The 24721-nt window shown below is 41.3% G+C and overlaps 1 long non-coding RNA gene across 2 annotated transcripts in view; it reads left to right on the forward strand.

Moving 5' to 3' along the window:
- LOC137174930 (uncharacterized) overlaps positions 1-21735 on the forward strand; it is a 103681-nt gene extending 81946 nt beyond the window's left edge. Inside the window, exons 2-4 of one of the 2 annotated variants that reach the window (XR_010925506.1) lie at positions 19839-20002; positions 20619-20937; positions 21218-21735. This is a non-coding gene — a long non-coding RNA (uncharacterized lncRNA). Of the gene's footprint in view, positions 1-19838; positions 20003-20618; positions 21145-21217 lie in introns of those variants that run through there. The other variant, XR_010925505.1, reaches the window with a different exon arrangement.
- Positions 21736-24721: the final 2986 nt, after the last annotated feature.

Raw genomic sequence — 24721 nt, forward strand, 5'->3', positions numbered from 1 at the left:
AAGAGGGGTTTTTGATTTGGCAGGGAAAGAATCATGTACCCAAGCCATCATCACAAGACAGAGGACTTTCTTCACCTTTTAATTTAACATGGAGGAAACAGAGTGGCGCCAGAGGCCCAATGCCCTTAATCGAGCACTGTAAGGTCAATGGAAAATGCTGGACTACTGTTAAAATGGAGTCTGTCTAGATGGTAGACAGTGAGAGTGAATGAGTAAGGGAAGAATGTTCAGGGCTTTTAAGAGCTCAAATTACTGCTGGTTGCTTGTGGAAACTGCTGCTTCCAGCACACATCAGGGACAGTGTGAAGAAAACCAAGATGCAAAGGAAGAAGCTGAAAATGTGAGTAAACGGGAAGGAAAAAAAAGTAAATGTCAAAAGGTGTCGTTTGTCAAAGGTCTCCCCAAAATAAACACTTTTTTTGCTGATATGGCCAATGTGGTAGTATTAAGAATAAATGCAGGGAATGGTCTTTTCATTGATTACTGGTGTAGAAAGCCCAACATCCAGCATGAACTGAGAGAGCTGATAGGGGCAAGCATAGAGCTTGTAGAGACAGCAGCAGAGATTGCACTCTGATGAAAAAAAAGGTGAACTATACTGCCATAAAACATACAGAGATGGTATCTGGCATGGTGTACAAGAATAGGCTGATGGTGCCGGCCGGTGTGTGACTGTATGTATGTGTTTGGGAGGGGTACACAGTGATTTATTACCATTGCAGGGCTCAGCAACAAGTCAGCTGTTAGTGTTTTGACCAGGTGGCCAGGGACAAAGAGGGCATTCCCCCTCCAGAATAGGCTAGGATTCAAACTGTGTGCCTGTGTATGTGTTTGCGTGTGTGTGTGTATGCAAATCTGCATGTGTCTAATTTAGCTGTCTCCACAAGGACACGCAGAATCAAGCTGGTCTTTCGCAGCCTTCAGCGACAATTGCACCGCAGTGCTGTGCATACGTAGGGAACGGCATGCGGCGGCCATTTCCTCTAAATGTGTCAACAGGATGCTGCTCTCACACTGTGCCTCCCAGAAGATTGATAATGAACGATTGGCTCATTAACAGAGACTATTAGCCATGTCCACATGTGCAGTCCCATGAGTGGGTAGAATACTCGCTGAATGGACACACTACAATATGAAGACTAATTGCCTTTGAAGACGGAGTCTGTATTTTCTCCTCTAATTCTCCTAGGGCCCACAGGCGGGCCTTAAGTCGGCAATAATTGCTGCAATTTTCAGTGTCATTTACTCATATCCAGACTGACATGAGCTTTCCAGGACTTGTTCTCTCACAAGATGTCAAGTTGCCACTTTCCTGTGCTGAAGTCTGGATTTGAGAACCGTTGCACCTGCACCTTGGTCAACTTGTACGTTTACAAGGAGACGCCAAAACCATTTTTACCATTTGCAATTGTCAAACATGTTCTTGAGTTTGCAGGTGACTTTTGTTTGATAGTTTCCAAACAACGGGACCCACAATATGAAATAACTCAATAACATCATGATGAAACACTTGTTGGACACTTTGGACACCTTTCAAAACTTTGCAATACAGTAAACAAGGAAATTAAGCAAAGGAAGATGTCATAAAATGTCAATTTTACACAATTTCAGTCAACATATCATTTTAATTGCATATCAACTTTTGTTTCACCATGTCACATGACCTTTACATCAATCTCGTATCAGATTTTACCCAGAGAAATCCTCCATCACCTGAGCTTCATTGACTTTTCCAAGGAAACCAAGCCTTTGTTGTTTGTGCCAGGCTTGCGTGCATTCAACCTCTGACTCAGCTGACCCCCAGGAGTCAGATACTGAAATGCTGACAGACGAGCAGCACCAAGAGATTAGAAAGAAAAACAGAGAAAAAAAGGTCTCTCTTCTACAGGCTTTGTTTGTGGGTAGCTGGTATTGCCATAACAACATATGGCCACCAAGCTGTAAATTCACTGAGCTTGGATGTGCATTTGGTTGGTCAATATTCTCTCAAATGACATTGGCAGGTTTATTGTGTGAGGAATTAACCAATTTGTAGAGCTGAAAATCAGGCTGTTGCACAGTTGTTTGCTGTAATGTCTCAGTACAGCACTAGTTTGAAAGGTTTGAACAGGTTCTTAGTGTTGGAATGCATCACTCTGGACTATGCTTGGGCAAGATGGAGCTGCTCTTTCTTACTAACACACATGCACATGATTTCAAAATCTTGGAAAGATATGTACCCTCTGGCTCAGTGTATAAGGATCAACAAGCAAGGTTACAACAAAGCATTGTATTAGTAGTGATGCAATGTGAGATTTTTTTTACTGGAAATCAAAGAAGACGTCATTACATTAGCACATATAGTTGGACACAGATTCCATATCCTTTTTAGATTAAAAATGGTGGGCTCTCATTCTTTTTTTCCCCTCTCACTTGGCTAAACTTTCTGGGTAAACATGTTGGTTCGCACTCATTAAGATGTGATTATTTGGGTTTACTGATGGAGTTAAAAGTAAAGGTGTGGTATGCTTCAACAAAAACTTATCAGATGGTCGTGCAGTGTCAGAGTTGGAGGTTGACTGTGTCTGATAATTCGTGCAACTTTCTGAAACAAGCAATCTGACTTTCATGCCCACTCCAAGCAGCAATTGGCCCGGTATACAAAGGTACAAAAGCAGGCATGGTTGGAACTTTCCTCTGGAACATGACAGAGAAAATATGAAAAATGATCAAATCAGGTCCAAATAACAGAAACTTTAGAAACAGACTGGTGGTTATGGATGACTGTTCCTGAACAGAGCCTGAACCTCCCTCCTTCTGTCCTTTAGTCCCAAGACAGTAAAGTGTGGAAACAGGACTTAAGCTTGCATCTCTCTTTTTTTCTAGTGTGACAGGTATGATAAATAACAAGTCATGTCTTGCCAGTATGATATCAAGTCTTTAGAGAAAAAAGGGCATTCCCTCCTGTCTTGTCTGGAAATGACTGAGTTAGAAAAGGCAACTCTGATTTTCTGTCCAAATTCCCAATGACGGTTTGGACACATGAAAAGACATCTTGCTGTGTGAGTGCACGAGTGAGACGAGACCTTGTCGTCTTGAAGCCCCCCTGTGGTAATTTATGACGTGTGTTCCGGGCCTGTCATTACCTCTCACCAATGCTTTCTTCCCCTGTCCATGAACAGAGACGGCGAGATAATTAATGCGTTTGTGAGTCCTCGCACTTCCCTGACACACTTGACTCCGTTTAATAAATGATGTCCCATATTTTCCCATTCATTATAATGTCATTAAGACATATTAATTCCCCCTGCTGCTTTAACCTTTTAGCCCATGTTACCACAGTAGCCCCTCTCCATGGCTAGCCCCAGTTCCTTGTTCTACACCTCTCACATGTTGTACCACTTAAATTACAGGACCCTCCATGGGCTGTTATGCAATAAGCCTATTTAGAAATAAACGAGGACAACACTCAGCAGTGAATGCGAGCGCTCGCACAGAAAGCACGCGTTTTCAGATGTTTTACAGAGTGCATAAAAGTCAAACTTCACAGAACCCGTTAAGTACTTTAAGCCTGCAGGTACAAGGAGAGACTCCTTAACAAGAAAAAACCCAGCGACAGTGTGTTGACCCAATTAGAAGTCCACACTTTCATGGAGCAGATGTAAGAGATGCTCTTTTTAAACACGAAAATGTACAGTGTTAAGATGCCTTTGGCAACACTGGGTCTGGTGGTTATGAAGAACATGCAGATCTGTGAGTCATTACCCTGGATGAGGATGAGTCTACGAAAAAAAAGTCACTTTTAAGGAGTCATTTATTATCACTTATGCATTCAGCACAGTCAGTCTGGTTGTACATGCAATAGAGCAGATCTGTTAATTTCCCTGCGGTGATAAATGTCCTTTTTAGATTTTCTTTTCGGCTTCATACAGAGGGAAACCATATAGCATCCGTCGGCCCACTGACCTGCCAAGCATACAGCAGCACCTTGCACACACTCGCAGCAGCAAGAGTATGTGAACATCCAAAAGGGGTGGGGTGGCTAAAAAAGAGAGAGGTATAGAACTGATGGTTGTGTGTGTGTGTGTGTGTTTGTGTGTGTGTGTGTGTGTGTGTGTGTAGCTAGCTTATGCCCTTGAATTGGCCTGGGACCACCAATGCTTGACTCGTTTAACTGCTCATTTATAACAGGTGGGCAGCATTAAACACTGCAGGTCTGAAGTCTGATCTCCCATTCCCTATTCATGCCTTAATCATAGCCGACTAAAAACCTAATCTGTCTCCAGATCAGTGGCCAGGGACCCATTTTATCTAGCCCCGCTAAACATATTGTGCAGAAGCCCATTTGCTGTAAATTGCAGCAATTAATCGTCAACTCAAACAGGCACCTGCATTGTGTTTGGCCATAAGAATTCATGGAAAGTTCACCCAGTATAGTTATGAAGCCCTCACTAATAAAGGAGCTGGTGCAGTGCAAAAATTAAAAAAAAATGTTTGCCCATGATTCTTCATAATGTGGCAATAAACAATTAATCACAGGTTTTGGACTCTGTGTATAGAGAGAAGGCAAAATTTCTCCAGCTGGTACTTCAAGCTTTTATCTTAGGCCTCACAATCTGAAACATTTTCTACTACATACTGTACTGTACTGTAGATGCCACAGCCAGGGTTCCTACACAGTATGGAAAAGTATGGAAAAAAGAAAAGAGAGTATGGAAAAATATTTGTGTTTCCAGATTATTGCCCCTATTCTGTTTTTTCTTAAATATAAGATTCACAATTTCTAAAAATAAATTGATCATACAAGCAGAATGATTTTCATGGCATTTGCAGCAGGCAGCCAGCACACTTACTGTGTGAGAGAGCACGGGCCAGATATACAAGCTGTGACGTACAGGCATAGAGTGCGGTCCTCTATGCATGTACGTCACAGCTTGCAAAACAGCTCTGCCCCAAATGCCTTATAACTGTACCAAAACCAGACATCTGTGACCAAATTAGTTTGAAAAAAAAAATGCAGTAATATCTTTGAATTGCATATGTACATACAGTAGCATCACAAATAGCCAAATATGAAGCTTGTCTCAACATTTATGAGTTATGCAGTGATGTAGTTATCAGAAAAGTAATCAGACTATCTTTTCTGCGTAAGGAAACCATACCTTTATGGCTACGTACATCGTTGTTTCCATGGACACAGTGAAAAACAAGGCCGCACAGATGCCGTGAAAATTATTTTCCTTTTCTCAACTCATTCTCGGTTCTTATGTATAAAAGAGACTAAAAAATATGGGGGGAATGTATGTTTAGGTCTCAAAAAGCATTCTTTTAATGTATGATTACTAATTATTATTTGACTTTATTTATAGTTACTTGTTAAACAGTGTTTACAAGTATGTTATGTTTTACTCCATCTAACAACCAATGACGCAAAGTCAATGGACTTTAATTCTCTTTTCTAGTTCCCTGGTGAAAATGAATAACATTGTAGCATTTTTGCATTGCAGCTTGAATAAAATGCTGTGCATTGAACTTGTCTGGGTTTGATGTTAATTGATTTGTATGAGCTACAGTGCCTAGCCACAATCTTCTGGCAATTATTTGGCAACGTAATAGCATACATAGTCAGAATGTAACATACATGTTAAGAGTTGGATTTTAAAACCATTTATTTATACAATAAACATCTAGCTATTTGTACTCAGACATCAAATATGGTCTGAAAAATCTACCAAGTACCAAGTCTGGAAATTTGAGTCTGGAAAAGTATGGAATTTTGAAACGGAAAATGTGTAGGAACCCTGTACGGCACAAGAACTCTGTCAAGCAAAAAGGAGTACAGTTGAACCCTCTTCTACCTTGAGTTTGCCATACAGCAGCGATCCCAGTACAAGATATTACATCTTTTCCATCGCTGTTATTCGGAGAAAAAACCTGCTCTTGGACACCTTCAATTAGAATCTAGCCATAATGGTTTTCCAACTCATAACTCATTCTGTGTTAGATATAGTGCCAAATCTCATATTACACTGTCTGATAGAGTACTGTGGGATTTGAATATCATCTTTCCCTTGTGTTCTGGCACTACCTCAGTTTCCTCCAAAGGCACTAACATGAATTTTCATCTCCAGTCTTTGCCCTAAATAGACTTGTCTGTACGCCTGCCTTGTTTTCTTCTTAGTTCCCGATATCATAGTGTAACCACTAGCGTTCTTGGTACTGATTGAGAATAAAGATCTTTCTATCTTATTCTGCTTGTGTGGGGAGTTAATGGTTGAATTAGACGTATTGTTATCTGTACCTTTTTTAGAGCTTTTGCATACAAGTTTAATCAGGTAGTGGAGCATTTGACTAAACTTGGAATAAACTAGGCTCGTTCATAGATTATTACTAGTCTATTACATTGAAAATGTACTTGTGAATAACTTGGAATCATTATAATCATATTACATTTCTCAGTTACATAAACTCCACCAAAATGAATCTATGCTAGACGTGTTACCCAAATCAGTGAAAAAATCACCTATTAAAACAAGCTCAGAGTATTTCAGTTCCATCAAGTGCCACATAAAAGGTAAATTTGTAGTGTATGTGAAGTATACCGACAAGTCAACGAGCACACTTGAAATAAATAGGGCAATTAAGTAATGAAAAAGTACATTTAGCAGTAAACTAAGTTAGTCAACTTCATGTTGAAGTTTATTACTTTTTTGCCAGAGGACACTTGGCACACATTAGCATTTTTAAAATGTTTAAACTGTCTCATTACTATATAGCCATTGAGTCACAAGGACTGAATTCTGTCTTTGCCCAGAAACTGAAACGTTTTTCTTCTTGTCTAGAAATATGCTTCATGTTTTTTTGTAATGCTTTTCACTCAGGCTTTTGACAAAATGGCACCCCTTGTGATTTAGTTTCAATAGACCTCCTCATCAGACTTTATACGCTTCTCTCACATTCAAACACCTCAACAATTTCAACTGAAAGAACACCCCCAGTCGACTGTCTGTTATTTCTCATTTTGGCACTCTGAGGATGACTAATTTTTGTGGGAAATCTGCACACAATCGCAAACATGATTTCAAATCTGTCTCTTGCTTACACAGAAATAACCCCATATGTTTGATACATTGTTTGGATCGCCAAGGTGCCATTTGTATCCCCCTGTTTTTGGCCCTGTTCAGTAAATTAACTAAAGCCAGATTTCAGAGAACGGCTGTATATTATCCACTATCAGTTTGGCAAAGGTGTCTCCCTGCATTTTTATGCCTCACTGTCCATTTGGGGATATGCACAGTATTTGGTTCGGTCCTACTGTATAATTTATCCGCGGTAAACTAGTGCCATACATCATCACATGTATTATTCATGGCTAATATGTTCCTCATAAATGACAGTAAATATACTGGTGGGTGTGAAGAATAGTTTGGCAAACTGCCTCACCCTCGCCACCATCACCCCCCTCCCCTCACTCGTTAGATTGTGTTATTTTGTGGCTGTTGCCTGGTAGACAGCTGGACAATCCCTGGATTTTCTGTCACTCAACAGACGCCTCAGTGTTTTTTTGCCCAAAGCGCATTAACCCTGGCGTGACTTCTTTTTTTTTTCTCTTCTATTCTTCGTAACAGTGACTGCAGCATCAAACTGTATGTGCTGCGTTCTCTCATTACAATTGATGCAGGCATGAGCAAGCTGAGGTTCCTTTTGGTATCTAGTACAAAAGCTTTGTGCCACTTTTACCCTGAAATGTTCCCTGTGTATGTGTGTGTGTGTGTGTACGCACATGTGCATGTGTGCACATGCTGCATCCAGTTTCAGAGGATCCTTGACAGTATCACGCAGCCAATAAAAGACCACCTGTTCCAGTGTGCTAATCTAATCCAGCCTTGCACAGACTTGACGGTATTTCTTCCAGTGTCACGTTCCATCGGCACCCCCCCCCCCCCTCCACTCCATGGCAAAAGCCGGGCCTAGTTGTTAACAGAGCACCCCTGACACACAATGTGACAATTTCACGCCCAGCCCCTAATCCAGCTGACACGGCTATCGACGCTCCTTTAATTGCCCTGTAAGTTTTTGCTTTTTTGAACATGTTGAGGAATAGAAAGAACCGTCAAATCTGTTCCTGTGCCTCTGCTTGTCTGTCAGACTGGCTGTCACCTTGTTATGATTAATGTATTCCCAGGCATGCACATTTTATTCTGAGAAAACACACCTTTCTCCAGACACAAGGCTGCTGTGAAGTCCTATCACGTTTTCTCTTGCCAAGAAGCCCAATATTGCACATGGCAAATACATATTTCAGAAACAACTACTTAAATTCATCTTTCAGGGTGTTGAATCAGCTTGTCTCAGTTTAATTCAGTTTTCTCTCAGGGCACTTTTGGAGTGGAGTTGAAGTGTACCAAATTGAGATATAGATTTTTCTGTCTCTTTGAGCTAGAAATAAGATCACTTGAAGAGTTTGTGAGGCAGTTTAGGGATCATATGTGTTAAGTTGGAGAATTAATTTTGTCCACCTTTTGCACAGTCAAACATGCACATAGTACTCCATGAGTACATAATACATAAATAATGTGAAGATGCTAGAATGCTGCATGATATTTTCTCACTCTGCAAATCATACTTACTTGCATCTGAGGCATAATTAAAATAAATGATAAATTCAGGGTTAAAATGAAGCTATAATCTTTCTTAGTTTACTGTATTTGCAGGACATATGAATCCACTTTATTACAAAGGCATACAGTATATATTCAGTTGATTGAAGAAAAGCCACATATGCTAAACTGTCCATTAAATAATAAACGTTAGTCTTGTGGATATATTCTGCAAAGTCTATTACTTGTTCCTGATGTTGCCATTCTACAAAATGCACATCCCTGTGTAGCAACCAACGGCCGTGTTGTTACAGGTAAGTATGATCACAAGATGGAAAGTATTGTATGTGTCAGACTATTTCAGCGGTATTCATTTCACATCCGCTCAGGAAAAAAAAAAACATTTTGAAATGAAGCCCATATGGAGCAAAACAAGAAACAGAACCTCAGATGGCTTCACCAATCTCAATCTCACTGGGGGTCTTACAGGGGGGACTAGCTACTCCTCCCTGAGCCTGCTAGCAGATCAATATCAGGAATCAGGCCATTACGCTCCTTTGAAAGCGCTACGTGCACAATCGATATGTTATTATTTTTCATCTGCTGGCTGTATTTAATACCCTCATTATTATTTCCCCTCACTGAACAGGGAGGAAGCTATTCCCGTCCCAACTTGAGTCATTTTTTTGGCTGTCTGGGATTGGTTCTCATTTACATTGTTGTGGAGGTATGTGTAGCGGTACAATCCCTGTGCATATTTATGTGAGTTTTGTTTGGAGTCCTCAAGGATTGCTTGTACATTGTTAGCGATAGCGTGTGGTCTCTTCAGATCTCTGTGAATGTTTTGCTTCCTCTGTGAATACATCCACAGATTCACAGCACTGAAGGATTATGTGATGATGAACCAAGCTCTGAAGAGCGTATGTACAGTAGTTCACGTATTCTCATGAACTACATTTGCACAAGCATTATCGGTTTTCATTTGCTTAAAGCAAAACTTCATGATTGTCCTTGACTGGTGAGGATGATTGACAGCTATGACAAGAGGTTAACTGAGCAAATGAGATTCAACATAAATGGTCCTTTTAGTGTGCTATGTTAAATTCAGTGCATAATGTTTAATGTCCTCTTGGACTTATCATGTTTGCAAGGGCACTATGGAATCATGATATATGCGTTACGCTATGTGTTTTTCTTTAATCTTTATGGGAAATCACAGCAAGATCAAATGTGCATTAACTCTTCTGCAATAAAACACTTGATGTATGCCAAAGCTGCCACGAACCAGGTGTGATCTGAAGCTCATGCATGACACACGCTGTGTCCAAAATGTATGTAGCGAATTAACTGGTAATACTCATTTTAATATAAATGAGCTCTCTCATAATGATGTGAAGGTTCCCTCAACACAGCGGGAGAGTGGCACGGGGAGAGAGAACGGAAGGGCCCAGTTAGCAAACGACAGTTTGGTGATAAATCATCTGTAATTAAACACTTTGGAAATATATGGACCACAGCAGAGGGTGGGGATGGGGGGCTGTTAGACGGTAGGTGGGTGGCATGGTTGCCCATCTTGGTGGTCTGTTAATGAATGCGAAGGAGATGATTGGACGAGTTTTCTGTTGAATCTTTCTGATCAGATAGCCTGGAGCTAAGCCTCAGTGTTCATTAATCAGAGGATCGTTCTCATAGATCTCTCTCTGGTTTACCTATTAAAACCTCTTCGCTATATTTAAAAATTTGACTGGGCCTTAACTGCACTTCTCACTCCTGGTGAAAGATGAATTGCTCTTGATCAAAGTCGTCAAGCAGAAGCCGCACCGGGCATAATAGACTCAGAGGAGAATGGCTTTCTTTATATAGGGGTGGAGGGAGCTCTATGCTCCTATTTTGTCTTTCTTGTTCCTGGTGCGGGAAATTTAATTCTTCACCATGCTTTTTACTTTCCGCTGGTTTGGAGAACAAGCCTTCAATGTCAAGCAACGGTGCGGACGAAGGCTGAACATGGAGCGCTATCACAAAGTAGCAATTGAAGTGGAGGCCATAGACTGGCTTATTGGGAAGGAGTATAAATCAGAGAGGACAAGTGACAGAGATAAATGCCAGCCAAGCCCACGAAATAACCCTTCCATCCCACTCCAGCCTCACCCTAAAACAACTTCCTGATAAAGCCACCAATGTGACACTACACAAGGTACAATAATAGAAATGCATTACTCAAAAGCCCTTTGAGACATGTAGATAGGAGAACCGTGCCAAAGGAGAGATGTAGAAGACTACCTGGGCAAAATAATATTTTTATGTCCTTCAAAGGACAAATGGTGTTCTCTCAGACAGTATGAATGAGTTTAGAGGGTTTATGGCCCCTATCACAGTCACTCTCGGAGCGGATGTTCATTATGTGGTCATATTTATGATGTCCCTTAGTAGAGGCCGATATCTGTGATATATTTTTAAGTATCTGAGGTAGTTAGGCTTTTGCTGAATTATCATTAGGAAATCTTATATTCTTTGAAAGACAAAGCCATGTTGTATTACTTTGCCAATTGTTAATTTTAACCATTTGTTAATTTAAACCTATTACTTACTTCGTTTTGATGTATTAATGCTGGTCTGTAGGCAAGTATTAATCTTTTATTTTGGCTCAGATTGTGACCTTTTCCCTCAAGGAATGCTTATACATTACATTGCAACCTTTCAACTCTCCTTTTGAGCTTTACTGAGTAATTCATGGAAGTACAGTGCATAATCTTACCTACAATTCCCAAAAACCCACCACTTTTTGGCAACCTGCCTCTAATTCTCCTGTAGGTTATTTTGTAAGATTAACATATTTCCCTCTTCATGTGCTAGATTTAGACAAATGCCGTGAGAAAGCTTGCACAATTGTTTACTGCCTAGTATAAAAATGTAATGTGTAGGCAAGGTTCTCTCTTTCCTCTCTCTAGTCTCACTGCTTTTGGGGTTTTGCTTCAAAGTCCCCACAGCTCTGTATTTTTTGTATCATTCCCATGAATCTCTCCTGATGGTAATCTGATTTTGCGGCTGATTTATTTGCAGTAGAAAAGGAGAGGAAGTGAGTGGAAGCTTTTCACTGAGTAGGCTGGCAGCGGGCAGCGCCACTGGGCAGCGCGCAATCAGCTTGAAAATGAAGTGCCATGTACCCTCCCTGCGATCCATACACACACACACACACACACACACACACACACACATGCACACACAAACACAGACACACACGCACAAACTCTTCCCCAATGAAATAAGACAATACTGCAATTTGATCCAGCATACTCTCAGCTTACCTTCTCTTTCAACTCTCTTCTCTTTCTCCTTTATTTACAGGGGGGTCTCTCGCCCCCCTGACATTCCAGATCCATCCATTATGTTCCTCCACTCTTTAATTTGGTGGGCAAATTTAATTTCCAAATGAATACGGTGCCATTTTAATGCAAGCCTCTGAAGATAAATGTGCTTTTGTGCTGTACTTGTTTGATTGCTGACTTTGAAGAAGCAGCCTCTTTGTGTGGAGAGGCTGAGAGATTGACCCATGTAGGCCCTGACTGCAGTGAGATGTGAGCTATCATAGGTGTTAATACTCACAGTCACACCTGAATAAATCTGTCGCAACTTCTCCTTCTACTTCAGCAACTTCCATATTTAGTCGGGTTTGTGTGTTCTGAATCATGCCCGTAAGCATTAGAATAGTTGTCAGAACTGTCAGGACTGTTGTTTTTTGTTCTTTCCTGTCGAGCATCCCGATGCATCAAAATGGCAAATGCAGGTCAGGCAAACAGTCATCCAATGTATTGCTGGTGCTGATTATAAATGAGTATAGTTATAGAGTGCTGAACTGAATGCCAAGGGCATGTACTGTATTACATATGCAGATAATAATCACTGCAGCTTATTGCCCAGGTGGGTAGTTCCGGGTCTGAAAAGTGGAGCCAATATGGAAATGCCTTAAACCTGCATTCTGTCTAATCGCCATCAGGGGGTGTCTCCACTGGCTCCAAAATAATGATTGTTTAGAAGTCTACAGGAAAATGACACTACTTTTCACTTGATTTATTACCTCAGTAAACTGTTTCCTAATGAGTTTATGTTCTCAATCACTAGTTTCAAGTCTTATTCAATACAGTATGATGTTCATTTTGTAAATTATGGTCCCATTTAATTTAGATTTGACAGTAAAGCACGGTATGCTTCAGGGCATGGCTAAGTTGTGATTGACAAGTTGCTACCACGGTGACAATGTTGGCTAGGTAACGTAACCCCAGATTCACAGAGTAAAGGCATAGCCATAGCCGTCGCTATTACAATGTGTTTTCAGTTCATGAAAGTTAATTGTGACATTTTGGACACCTAAAAAAGTCTTGTTCAGTGTTTGTACTAAAAGACCCTCTAAGGAGTTGGATGTTCAGTTTTTCCGGTAAGTACATTTTGTTTTAATGGTTTTAAGCCCGTTTTTCGCTAGCAAAAATTAGCATTAGCATTATCACGGTTAACTATAAACTGCAAATGCACCATGCTAACCAAGCTAGCAGCTAGCATACCCTCTCATCCAAATATAATCACTTCTTATCACTTAAGACTCCAAAAATTCAAGATGGCGATGGTCAAAATGCCAAACTCAAGGCTTCAAAACCAATGGGTGATGTCATGGTGGCTACGTCCATTATTTTTATACAGTCTGTTATTGCCACATGGACTTCCTAGCAGCTAAACCTTAACTGGAGCATATCTTGTTTACTGTTTGTGCGTGTTTTGTACACTTTTTTCTTTTCATTATTTGACACTTTCAAGAGCTGTCATAGTATTATTCACAAAATTCAATTTGCAGTTCTTTCTTCCCATAATCTACAGTTTTTTCTACTCTGACATGAATTAAGATTTATTATGAAAATATAAAACAAGATTGTGAACATACAAGTATTGTGAATATTCTATGAGTATTCTCTGTTCCAGTATTTTAGATTTGATTCTGAAGTATTTAAATATGTGGGCGTTTGATATACACTGTATTTTTTGTCACTATCAGTACTTAAACAGAAGATGTCCCTGAAAAATCACCTTGGGCAAAGGGTTATTTTTATTTAAATTGCATGTCACTCTGTTGTGTTCAAATCTATCAAATAACTTGTCAAGGATCATAGATGTAGCAGGTACCTGTATGTGGGTACTGCTTAAGACTGGGGTTTTTTTTTTTCCTCTGCGTTATCTGGGCTCGTTGCCAGGGTGCCAGAGAGATTAATTTATCTTGTTTGATGAACTGCAATTGTTGATAGAGTGGAGAGTGAAAATGGTTTTTAAAAATCTCCAAGGTGTAACTTTCTAAGAGTGTTCTAACAAAGCGAGTCGAACAGAGACATACGGGAGGCCCAGTGCGCTCTGATCATGTCGGCGTCGGCAGGATTGTGAAAAGGCATTAATTGGGGAGCATCAGGTTATCAGGCTGAGGAAAAAATCTTCACAGAAGTAATCAAACCTTGATGAATTAAAGGAACGTGCTAAGCCCTTGTGTCCGGCGGTGATAGAATTGACCCTCAAGCTTAGCTGATAGCTTTACTCTGATAAAGAGTTAAACAAAAAACAACACAAATCCAGGCTTTATTAGCATCAGCATATTAAGCATCGTCGAAAAGAGGATAAAAATGCAGATGGTGCCAAAAATGGAACAAGAAGCTCGAGTGGAATGAAAATGTAATCACTCAAACACTCAAAAGGTTTTGGAGAGGATGCTTGTGTAGCCTACATGCTGATCTTCTTTGGTAAATTACGTTTGTCAGAATTTAAACATCTTAGTGGTTGATTTGATAGCTTGATTGACTCGATGAAAACAGTACAATCTTGGATAATGAGAATCGACAATATTTTTTGGCAAATGCATCCCACTAGTGAAGAAAAGGTTTGCATCTAATTTGTCTGTGCGCTGATGCTGATTGATGCACACTTCAGGTTGTTTATACAGCTGGCTTGACGGACATCCTAATCTTAAGTGAATTGAAACTCAGTGTAATAGTACATGGCTTTCCACAAGGATATGGAGTATCCAGCCAGTGGGGAAAAAGTAGCCAGCTAGGGGTGTACAGGAACATGTCTCCCCAGACAAAAATTTTGGCTGTAAAAGCCCAAATTTGGTGGCCTCCTACACATTCTAATGCCCTTATTCCATCATATACGCTGATCTTAATTATTGCATGTTTAATGAGTTTGCTAGCTTAATTTTTTGGTTCCTTTTCTTCCTTGATACACCACACACCTATGGGCGATAAGCAGGATATACTTGGTCAATATATTACCGTAGGAAGTTCCATTAGACCATATTTTATTTTGAAAACATGATTTGGGTCATCTTTGCATAATTGGTCAATGGGAAAAAAATACAGATGCGTTCGAGGACATTTTAAACTGTAAAATTACAGTGTGAGGTTGAGGTGTCGCCTACATCTTCCTCATATGACATAAACCTGTTACTTTGACAACATTGCCTGCTTTAGTGTCTTTTCAATGCGTCTTAGAGATGGCTCTGCTGTAAAAAGTGCAATGTAAATATAGATCAGTCATTCATTCGATCATTCATTAAGCCATAAATGTCTGTGTGGCGTATATAGAAAATGCAATGCTTCCAGTGGACTTTTTAATAGTTACTGCGCAATTGTCAAGTTGCTGCCACTGGTGTTTTCCGGAGTAGCCTGTCTAATGAGGATGTCCTCTGTCTTTGCCATCATTGCAATTCTTAATGTGTTTTGTCATCAATTATTTTGCTAATATTTGTCAAACACTGAAGATGAGTCTCCGCTCTTTACTCAGCAGGACACAACCTCTCAGCTGAGCTCACGCACACACACATTCATAAAGAGTATGTGGGGGCGGGACTGATAAAGACAGATAGGCACATTTCTCTATCATCGTGCTTGTATTGTTTTGAAGCAGAGGACAGTGGTCGTAAATGTGCATGCATAGCGAATCGCAACTTGTTAATCAAAACTATTTTATTAGAATCAAAAATTAACATAATTAAAGTAGCCAGCTGGACTTAAATGAGTAGTCAGCTGTTTGGCCGGCAGCCGATGCTTATGGAAAGCTCTGATAATAAAGTTTTCTGTGTTTAGATTTTCCTTTTTCTTTTCAGTTTTTAATGGCCAGTTCCCTGCACTGCGGTGTTTGTCACTGCTTACTCTATTGTTGGCCTAGGGAGGGAGAGGTAGCCATGCACTTCCTCTGATACAGCCGCCACTTCTTGGGTGGTGGGCTACTGGTTGCCCACATTGACTATTGGCTTCCATGCAACCTGAAATTCACCTGGAGGAGTCCCAGACTATTAGAAGGAGCCATTTGGGCAGCTACAATGATTTGATCCCTCTCTGGCTTCCCAGCAGTGAACTGGAGCCTTTCCTCACTAGAAAAACTTGTTGGTAGTTTATTAAAACACTTTAAATGATCCATGTTTACACTTTCCTGATGAGTGACTTCTGTGTTTGTGAGTGTAATTACTGTCCTTTTAAGTAGGGAAGCAGGGTATTGATGTTTGACCCCAGCGTAAAACTGGTTGGATGGTTGCGTCTTTGCAACAAGAGATTAATGTATCGCCTAAATAGAACCAGAACTAAATCGAAGAGTTGGCAGATCAGAAAACGCTTGATTGAGTCATTGAAACAGTCATATGGGTTGTTAGAAGACACTGACGAGCGGCCTATTTTGTTGTTTACATTTGAGGACTTGTTGGTTTGATGAGGTGATTGGCCACGGTGACAACACCCCTGTCAAGGACTGACCTGGGCAAGTGCCTTTTTTCTCCACCCGGGCTGTTAACAGAAACCTGACTTTAATTGGCTGTAGAATCTAATTATCAAGGTTCAGATGTCAGATTTTACAAGGAGAAAAGACCAGGTGTTCTACAATCTACACACTCATTTGTTGTAACACTTTAACCTTTCCTTATCGCACATTTTCAATTATTTATTCAGTCCTTTCTTGTAGTTTTCCTCAAGTGCGCCCTTCTTGTAGCACAACACAGAAATGCCAACCCAACAACAAACCCATATCTGTTTTTGCATCTTTAATATGTGAGGAAACCTTGAGATTTGCATATTGTTTTCTTTTTTTCCTTTTTTTTTGCCAGCACTAACACCAGTGAGTGGTGAAAGTATATCTCTTTATCAGCCTCATCCTTTCATCACACGTGTCTGAACATGAAGAAGGGAAGTGAAGGACATCAGGCAGCCAAAATCATCCCCCCCTTTTTTTTTTTTTTTTATCTAATCTCTCTGTCCAATCGACCTGTCAGGAGTGCCACAATCACCTGAGGCAACATTTAATTTAAAAACAAAATGCTTAAATTTCATTTCAAGCTCCTGCAAGAAGATGATGTACCAATACATATGCTTACTATCTATACTAGATCTTGTGGTGTTTTCATTTTTTTCTGGGATTTAACTGGGATGTGATGCTTCTTCCTTTTTCCTATAAAGGGCTGGAAAAGGTTGGATGGAGGAGGTGTATTGAGAGGTGGAGGGAGGGAGGGAGGGAGGGAGGAAGTGAAGGAGTCAGCGAGTGGGTGCTGGCGTGCTTGCTGCGCTGGGCTGATATCATTAAGGACTCTCCATGCGTTCTGCCTTTACTGAGCTCAAAGGGCATGTTAGCCCCAGGTTCATCAGCTAGCTATTGTGTGGCGGTGGCTGAGAAAAGGCTGCGCAAGTGGCTCTGAACGGCCGGCGAGGAGGAGGGTGCGAGGGGGGGGGGCCTCGACACAGGCTGTGTTTCCCATTTACCAGCAGGGATGGGGGGTACACAAACAATTCAGCCCACTTTCCCCACACATGTGCATGCAAACCTCTCTCCTGCACTGCCTTATTCTCTCTTTTCTGCTCTGTCTCACACTCTCCCTTGCAGTTTAACACTCACTATATTTCTGTCACCCACTCAATATCTCTCTCTTTCTCACTCCCTCTGTTTTCTGCCTCCACTTCCTCTGTTTACCTCTTCTAAACAACCCCCCCCACCCTCCCCACCCCCCCTCCTCTCCTTTTTCCTTCCCTTCCATTTCTTTGCTGTGCCGTCTCCCTGCCTCTTGCGCTGTGTCTTCGTCCCCTGATTAGATTTGGCCCCGGCGCTATCTCATTTGGCCTCGTCTGTCGCGGTGCGCTGCCGTGGCTCGCAAGTATCTTGGGAAGGCTCTTTGTCTGTGTCGCTGCAGCGGTAACCACGTTAGCTGTGCTTAGGATGTCACCGATGGTTTGCCTTACAGACGCGCATCCGCCTGGGAGCACTCTCAGTCCCATAACAGTCTAATGGCAACAACAAAATAACAGCATCCAGAAACACACGCACAGCTACGTATTCATACACCCACAGAGAGGATATTATTATCGAATTTTATTTTACTTTTAATATCTGTGTAGAATGTGTATGTGTTTATGTGAATAGATGTGAGTAATTACTATGATTTGTCTGTGAAATGTATTCATTTGATTTTCAATCCACAGGGTTTGACAATGCTTTTGTCATTAGGATTATCAAAATTAATATCTGATCAGTGGTGAGTATAGTATACCACTGTGTCATGTGGGGGCATCCTGGTGGTCTAGGAGTGGGTGTACTGATCATGAGCCACAGTGTCCCCAGTTTCTATGCAGGAGACCGCAGTTGCAAGTTGTTCCCCATCTGTCTCTCGCCTCATTTCTTGTCATCTCTCTATTGTCTGCCATACTAAATTAAATGCCCAAAAAAACAATTATACAAACATGCCATAATTTTGCAGCCCTTGAAGAAAGAGAAGCGATACTATCTGTGTATTTCTTCATTTAGTAAGAATTCTTTTCATTATCAATTTAAATCTAAATTGTTGCGATTAGTTGTTTAGTTTATACTATATCAGAAAATGATGAAAAATAGCACAATTTCCCAAGGAGATGTCTACTCATAGATTAGTCTACATATATTTAATTCACAGTGTTATTAAACAGAAAAAAAGCAGAAAATCCCAAAACTCACAAGCCGGAACCAGGGAATGTTTGGAATTTTGTCCATCAGTTCAGTTTTCTGTCAATCAAGTTAACTGACTAATCGTTTCACCGCTACTTCAGATGTTTTCAGGTGTGTCCGTGAGGTTTTGTCTTTTGTTCTGTGTGTGTGATCATCTGGTGGAATTAGCAGAAACATGTTTTGTCTGCTACTTGGTCTTGAGATTCCGTCAGTAATTAAAGCACCACCTGAGGCAGCGGAGTGCCGATTTGATGAGGGTTGCCAAAGATGAAGAGAATGGGCTTGATACAGCAAAAAAGACCATTATATCACCAGCTTATTGCACTATTGTGTATTCCTCCTACGGGAGCTGGGCTTGTGTTTTCTTCCCCCCGTTATCACACACTCTCTTCTATCTCTCCCTTCCTTTTGCTCTTGCGTGCTGGTTCACTCTCTCTATTTCTGTTATACCCCCCTCACAACCTCTACTCTAGCAATCCAGCCTGTCAGCGCTTTTTACACTCTTTCCGTAGCTGTCCCTTTGTTTTTTCTCTCACTTACACTACTTTCTATTTCTTTACTTTTTCTGTAGCACAGCTGAAACGTCTAGGAACCTTACAACAGTTTGCTGGAGCTAAATTAAGTCTTTTTTACTCTTGGCAGAAATAATTTTGTTTGTCATTGCTCTTGTCTTATTTAACAATTAGCCTGAATTTTAATGCATGGATGACAAAAACCCAAAATGTTTGAACTTCATTAAGTCGGCATACAAGCTACTGAACGTTCCCTAATGAATGCCATCATAACCGCAAATATATTTTCAGATGTAGTGACTGTTTCAGCTCACCTAATAACTCACTCTTTACCTAATCACAAAGCTTTTACTGTATTCAGCCTTTGCAGCAGTCTTTCCCTGATTTCCCATCTCGTTTTATCTTCTGGATATGTTTCCACTTCTTACCCTGCCTTTAACTCACTTGTCTGCTCTTTCACTCACCCTACCATGTAAACTCCACCTCTGCCAAACCCATCATGTCATTTTCTTCTTCTCTCCCCCCTGTCTCGCTCTCTATTTCCTATATTTTTTTGCCTATCTAATTTCTCTTCTTGTGTCTCTTCTCTCCGTCCAGTTGTCTGTTTCTCCTGTCAACTCTTCCTCCATCTCTCTCCCTGGCTCTCTCCTTCTATCTGGGGTGGTGTGTATGTCCTGGCTCTGGCTTCTGTGGATATTAAGCTGTAACAGGCAATGCGCTGCGTTTGTCTCTGATGTATGTGTGACCTGCTTTCCGCCAGACCCAATCTCCAGCAGCCTGCCCGCCTGCCTGCCTGCTTGCCTTTTCTGGGTTAGCCCCTGCCAAGAGTAGCAGTAGTCTTTGCCTGCATCCTGCAGCCAGGCTCACGGTGTCAGGGGGGAAACCCTGAATTGACTGTGTTACACCAATACAGCTCTTGTCCAGGTATTTGAACTGGTTATCACAACCGCAAAGACAAAACTACACACATTTGTAAATAATTAATAGTGCAAGGAAATGTTAACAATCTGTGATGATACCAGATGTGTTATTTGTTGTACCATAATACGGTAGAGCAGAGTAAAGCAAATCATTTGCTTATGAGGAGAGCCAAAGTACATAAAAATGTTTATCAGTTCTCTTTGAAGTACTCTTTCTTCAGTCTCTAATTGCTCCCCTCTCTCTTGCTCCCTCTCTCACTCCCTTTGTTATATATTCCGTAATCTTTTATTTGCAAAAAGAATAAAAAAAAAAGGGAAAAAAGGCAGTAGGCATTTTTTCCTGTCCCCAGCACTTTTTTGTTGTTGCTGACATGCATCTGTTCAAATTAGCAGCCTCTATGCAGTCCTCATAGCAACCATGTACTGTACTTTATAGCACACAGAGACTAAAATGATGGAGACCCAAGGTTGTACTCGGGAGGCATGTAGAAAACCATGCACACACGCACCAGGGCAATACAGTTTGGTTCATTATTTAAGGCTGAATACATCATTTCCTTTAGCAAAACTACAAATACAAAATCTGCATCTCCTCATGATCTGCTTTTGTTCGCTTGCAGTGAGGCGATGCTGTGACCTTCTCTTACCTTCTGCCAGTAGGGGGCACACTATAAGGACATCCTACAGCTACCCCAGCAGAGGGTCAACCACTGTGCCATGAATCCCTTGGGATCTTATGTTGAGTTCTTTCTCGCCGTCTCTCTGTCAGAGCGGCTAGAACTTGCCCATGATTTCACCTCCCCGTTGTTCCTCCTGTGTCCCACCCTGCTTGCATTGTTGTGCTACAGAAAACATCACGATCACCTAGGGCGATGCACAGCTTTGTTGATCAATGAGGCACACAGGACTTTTCAGAAGAGGAATAAACTCTAAAGCATGGTGTGTTGGGAATTGAGGACAATGCGTCATTATTTTTTTGTGGGTATTATAGAAGCCTATAGAATACAAACCGTCTGAAAGTCTCCAGCAAACGCTAAACTGGGACCGTGCACTATATGTAATCTGTCTTCATGCATTTCAGTAAGCAGAAGTTGTAGTGAATAGTAAATAAATCTGCAGAGAGCAGATGATGTTCCAGCAGCTTAATTTGGTTTCCTGTTGGAATGTGTAATGTAGGAAAAGTCTCAAACTGTGCTCTCTATTAACCCCGCACCTACAGATACAGCTGTCCCATTCTCCAGCCCCACCCCCTGTAGGTGTCAACAGGCGCCCGTGTTGTATGCCGCCATCCTTCATCACCAGCCAATGAAGATCTCCAACTGCAACATGTTTCTTTCTTTTTTTTTTTTTTTTTTTCATTTTCTTTAATCCAGCAACCAGCCACCCACTGGAGGCAAACAAAGATAAAAACAAAGTGGGAGAGCAAAGGGTGGAAGCACGTGGTCCCTGTGGTCTCCTAGTGTACTGGGAACGCTCCCATAGAGCCAGGAAGCAAAAGCATATGTTTCTAGTGCTGCTTTTAATTCACATTTTCATCCATATGCCACAAGCACATTTCTCCTCCTGAGAACGCAGGCATGGATATTTTAGTAAATACAAGGTTTTATCTGGATGGGAATCCCCTCTAATAAATTTGACAGTTGCCAGTAACAGTGCCTTTTATTGTTGCTTCCCAATGATGGTTGACCACAAGCAATTTAGATTTTTGTCAGTGTAACAAATGTGTTTACATCTTGTTTTGTGCACAGTTGCACATAAGAACTATAACCAATTTAGTGCTTGAAGAGTCCATTTTTCTTTGACATTCAATGCGTTATTTTGTCAGGAACATTGTCTGTTGGACAGCCGAGACAGACAGTCTCTTGTGGTCTTTGCATGCAGATCCTGCAATCAGCACCTGCCAGAAGCATAAACGTGCATCTCAGATGCTCATCTGGCAGTCGCAACACGCCTCCGCTGTGTTTTTCATATGACAGTAGTGACTCATAGCTCCGTTGACCCCTCTCCCCAGGGGGTAGCTAACATGATCTGTTCATCCCAATACAGTCCTGATGGATTTCTTGCAAACTTGCTTGGTACAGCGGCACAGGTGGGTGGTGGGACTGGGGGAGGGGGTCCAAACTGATGCTCCCAAGGGCCTTGCTTGGATGGAGGAGGGTTGAGCTCCTTCATAACAAACCCAGAGTGGTGTGGACCAGATAGAAGCAACACATCAGTGTTATTTATGGTGTACAGGAAGATCATTACGGTCGCTTCAATCTTAGCCTGATGGATGTCTCTAAGTGCCTCCTCTCTTGATCTTTAATGGTACCTTGTAATCAATGGGATACCTGACCCTCACTGCCCCCCTCAACTTAATCCTCCTGCCATCTTATTTTTTTTTAAAGAGGGGTCCACGTGGATTGAGTTTTAAAAGGAGGTAATTAAACCAGTGGCAGCTGAGAACTTATTATGCCGGTGAAAGAGGAGCTGCCTATATGTTGGCCCGCTGATCGTTCAGAAGTTATCTTTAATCCCCCATAACATTAAAGGCTGGCCATTCATCAAGTCACAGGGCAGCTTTGTGCACTGAAAGGCTCCTGTCGCTGCCTTTTTTCCACAAACATAATTGAAATTTTTTTCCCCTGTCTTTCAGCAACACTCTCTGGAGCACTTTACTTCAAATCGAAAACAAACTGGTATCAATAAATTAAGGCAACATCTCAGGATACAGTAAATTAACTATTGCTTCAGGGCTCCATTTCAAACTCTTTCCTCTGCCCTTACAAAATAAAATTGTGAATATCAAAGCACATTGTTTTTTGGTGAGTCGTAGGCCCAGTAGACACATTTATCCAACTCACCGTAATTATAATTTTGTAATTAAAACAGCGGTCAAGTTGGGAGATCATGCAGAGGTTGCTGCTGTTGTTTAGCTGTATTTCTGCTGGCGCACAATCATAGCTGAACTGCCAACGGCCACTAAAAGGATGTTTTCATGCTTTAAATTAGAATATTCATAAGCTGCACAAATGGGTGGGATTGAAGAGTATTGTGCTCTCTAATATGAGGATAAAGGGCATCGTTTATTGCTGTGTTTTGCTGTGTAGCTTAAACAAAACAGAAAACCGTATTGGATAACTATTTGAATTGTTTGTTGGGAGACCTAGATGACTACGAAGTGCCAGCTTTGGCCCTTAGCCTTTTCCTGTTCTCATTTAATAAGTAAGTTTTCAAATATGTGTCTTCCAGTTTTTGTTTATTGAACATACTTTTCAGGGTTGGGTATTCTGTGACCCGGCAGCCCACCATCTCCCATTAAGCATGCAGAACAGTGTTACCATTATCACTGTTATTTATTCACATGAGAATGCTAATGTGGGAGACGGATCTGGTTCAGGCGAGGTCTGATAGAGCATGACTAGCCCGAAGCTATATATCCAGTCAGATGGGGATTGGGACTAGGGAGTGCTGCCATGTTTCCTTTGTAGTGAGTAACAAATGTTTCTGCTGCTGATGTGGTAAAAGCTTTTCCTCCTTTGTCACCTTCGCTCTTGGTTGAGCCTGGCATCCCAGTGCTCCATCACGATAAAGTTTGGCCTGGGAATCGGTGACCCATGTTATTGGTTGGCAAGGCTTCTTCTCAAGAATGGGGGTGGGCTCCTTTCCAGCCTTCTCTTCTAATCCGGCAGCCTTTTCTCTGTTTATCAGTGACTCACGATGAAAAAGACCCATAGGTATCAGCGAACTGTAGGTGTTGGAGAAGAGAGAGCTTGATGTATTGTGAAAGCTGCCTCTTCCTTTCAGTTTTTTTTTTTTTTTTTGCATTCTCACCACTTGCCAAAAAGTTTCAGACAACATGCTCTCTCACTCTTCATCAAAGTGCAGTTGGGCCAGAGAAAAAAGACGGAGAGTAAGTGAATAAGAAAGAGAGACAGAGTGTAAGTGAGAGAAGTTTGGCGTCTGAACAGCCATGAAATACAACCCTCCAACGGTTATTGCTGCAGTAAAGGCAGATACATAAAATAGAAAACAGAGACTGGCGTGTCTATTTATGGACCAGATTATCGGTGCATTAATCAGGCCTGCTATTTGGCACATGATGTACCAACCCCCAGAAGCCTAGGCTACCAAAGTCTAGGGCTGCTTTATGGGCTGCATCAGATCGATGGGTGATTCGCTCAGACACAAACAACATTCCGATTACTTATGGATAAAGTTTTCTGAAACCACAAAATCTTACAACACTGCTCATATGATGTGGTTAAGCGCGAGTGTGGCTCTAAACTAGTCAGTTCCCAAAAACAATATGTGAATGATAATTCTGGTTTACTATATCTTGGATCTTATTTTTATCTGGGTTTTTTTGGGCCGGTTATGATGACATTGTACTAACTAAAGTAATTGCTGACATCTGGGAACATGTTGACAGGGTTGTCATAGATTAGTGAGGGGAAACATGGAACTCTGCCTACCCAGGGCCCTACATGGGGAGAGCCCCTTTAGGAAGTGTGAGTAAACTATCATTGGCGCTGGTGACAAACGTTTTATGTCTGTGTTGGAGCCTCTCAGGGGCCCTTCCCCCCTCTGAAAAGGGCACATGATTTAGTCCACCCCCGCAATAGGGTTGAACAAAAATTTAACACAACTTGTTAGCAATGAAAACTAAAGAAGTCTTATTCAGTTGTCTCTCGTTACGAAATACACTTATCATTTGTCAGTAGAGTCACAAGAAAGGGCAGGC

This window comes from Thunnus thynnus, chromosome 22 (genome assembly GCF_963924715.1).
Source record: "Thunnus thynnus chromosome 22, fThuThy2.1, whole genome shotgun sequence".
Classification (NCBI taxonomy): Eukaryota; Metazoa; Chordata; class Actinopteri; order Scombriformes; family Scombridae; genus Thunnus; species Thunnus thynnus.